The sequence below is a fragment of the Triticum dicoccoides genome, chromosome 6B (genome assembly GCF_002162155.2).
Source record: "Triticum dicoccoides isolate Atlit2015 ecotype Zavitan chromosome 6B, WEW_v2.0, whole genome shotgun sequence".
NCBI lineage: Eukaryota > Viridiplantae > Streptophyta > Magnoliopsida > Poales > Poaceae > Triticum > Triticum dicoccoides.
The window spans coordinates 343,015,188-343,017,753 of record NC_041391.1 but is presented as its reverse complement, the minus strand read 5'-3'; positions in this window follow the sequence as shown (position 1 = coordinate 343,017,753).

Genomic DNA, 2,566 nt, shown 5'->3' with positions numbered 1-2,566 from the left:
GGGCCATGTCACTACTTGGGCTGAATTCAGCGAGGCTTTCCGTGAACATCACATTCCGGAGGGTCTCATGGACCGTAAACGTGAAGAATTTTGCAGTTTCACCCAAGGCCGACTTTCTGTGGATGCTTACAGCAGGGAGTTTGGTAATCTCGCACGATATGCAACTGAGGAAGTGTCTACTGATGCCAAGAAGCAAGCAAGGTTCCGTAAGGGCCTTAGTCCTGAGCTTCGCCGCGACCTCCGTCTGCATGAGTGCACATCTTTTCAGAAACTTGTCAATAAAGCCATCAGTGCTGAAACTGGTCAGACTGACTATGACGCAACACGCAAGCATGGCCGTGACATGGGTTCCTCATCCGGTGCTGGTCCTCAGAAGCGCCGCGTGTGGGTACCCAACACCGCCCTGCCACCCAGGTTCACACCGAGGCCATCCTTCCAGGCGCCTCGCCCTGTTCAACAGTCTGCTCCAGCCAAGCCCTATGGGGGTCCAACTAACAATGCTCCTCCACGTACCAGTTCCGTGACTTGTTTCAAGTGTGGGGAATCTGGTCACTATATGCGTGAGTGTCCCCAGACCAACCCCAATCAATCTGCTAAAGCTGTTGGCCGTGGCAAGCCGACAGGAAAAATATTCCACGCCAAGCCGGTCACCGCTTCATGTGGCCATGTCAACTGTATCTCTGCCGAAGAAGCTCAAGAGGATCCCAACGTCGTTCTCGGTACGCTTCTTGTCAATTGCCACCCGGCATCTGTTCTTTTCGATACAGGAGCCTCTCATTCTTTTATATCTGAAAACTATGCTCGCTTGCATAACGTCGCATTCGGTGATATGCCAACCTCTATGGTAATTCAAACTCCGGGATCCAAATGGCAAACTTCTAGAGTAAGCCATGGAAATGAAATCCAAGTCGACAGACTTGTTTTCCTCGCGTCTTTGATAGCCCTTAAATCTTCAGATATTGATATCATTTTGGGTATGGATTGGATGTCAGCTCATCAAGCCAAAATTGATTGCTTCTCTAGGACTATTCAACTCACCCATCCTTCGGGGAAGATAGTCAATGTCTTGACCCGAATAGCCAAGCGACAATTATATTCACTTAACGCCAGCCCTTTGCCAGACCTTGAGGACGTTCCGGTAGTCCGTGACTTCCCGGATGTCTTTCCAGAGGAATTGCCAGGTGTTCCACCTGACAGGGATGTTGAGTTCGTAATAGACCTCATTCCAGGAACCGTTCCGATTGCTAGAAGACCTTATAAAATGGCACCCCTAGAACTAGCCGAGCTTAAGAAACAACTCGATGAGTCCTTGAAAAGGGGTTTCATCCGACCTAGCTCATCTCCGTGGGCTTGCCCCGTCCTATTCGTCAAGAAGAAGGATGGTACGGACCGGATGGTTGTAGATTACCGACCTGTCAATTTGGTCACAATCAAGAACAAATATCCGCTTCCCAGGATCAACGACCTGTACGATCAGCTCGCTGGATCCTCAGTCTTCTCCAAGATGGATTTGAGGTTGGGCTACCATCAAATCAAAATCAGAAACGGGGACATTCCTAAAACGGCCTTTGTTACTCGTTATGGCCAATACGAGTACACCGTCATGTCCTTCGGTTTAACCAACGCTCCAGCCACCTTTTCTCGGTTAATGAACTCAATCTTCATGGAGTATTTGGATAAATTCGTCGTGGTTTACCTCGATGATATACTCATCTACTCCAAGAACGAGGAAGAACATGCCGAACATCTAAGGCTAGTGTTGCAGAAACTTCGAGAGCATCGCCTTTATGCCAAATTTTCTAAATGTGAATTCTAGTTGTCAGAAGTGACCTATCTGGGTCATGTAATATCTGGTAAAGGTATTGCTGTTAACCCTGAGCGAGTTCAAGCCGTCCTTAATTGGACTCCACCTGAATCGGTCAAGCAAGTTCGGAGCTTTCTGGGCTTAGCGAGCTATTGTCGTCGCTTTGTCGAGAACTTCTCCAAAGTTGCTAAACCGCTAACCAAACTCCTCAAGAAAGATAAGAAGTTCGAGTGGACTCCACAATGTGAGCACAGCTTTCAGGAACTGAAAAGACGCCTGACTTCTGCTCCCGTACTGGTACCGCCAGACTTCTCTAAGGACTTTGTTATCTACTGCGACGCCTCGCGACAAGGACTAGGTTGCATTCTCATGCAAGATCGACATGTAATTGCCTACGCTTCACGGCAATTGCACCCACATGAGGAGAATTATCCTACTCATGATCTAGAGCTTGCAGCCATAGTCTATGCACTTAAAACCTGGCGGCATTACCTCCTCGGTAACCGTTGCGAAATATTCACTGATCACCAAAGTCTGAAGTACATTTTCACCCAACCGGATCTGAATCTCAGGCAAAGACGTTGGGTTGAGTTGATCACAGACTTCGACTTAGGGATAACCTACACCCCAGGGAAAGCCAACGTCATGGCTGATGCGCTAAGTCGTAAATCTTATTGTAACAATCTGATGTTACAACAAAGTCAACCGCTTCTCCATGAGGAATTTCGGAAGCTTAACCTTCACATTGTTCCTCAAGGATTT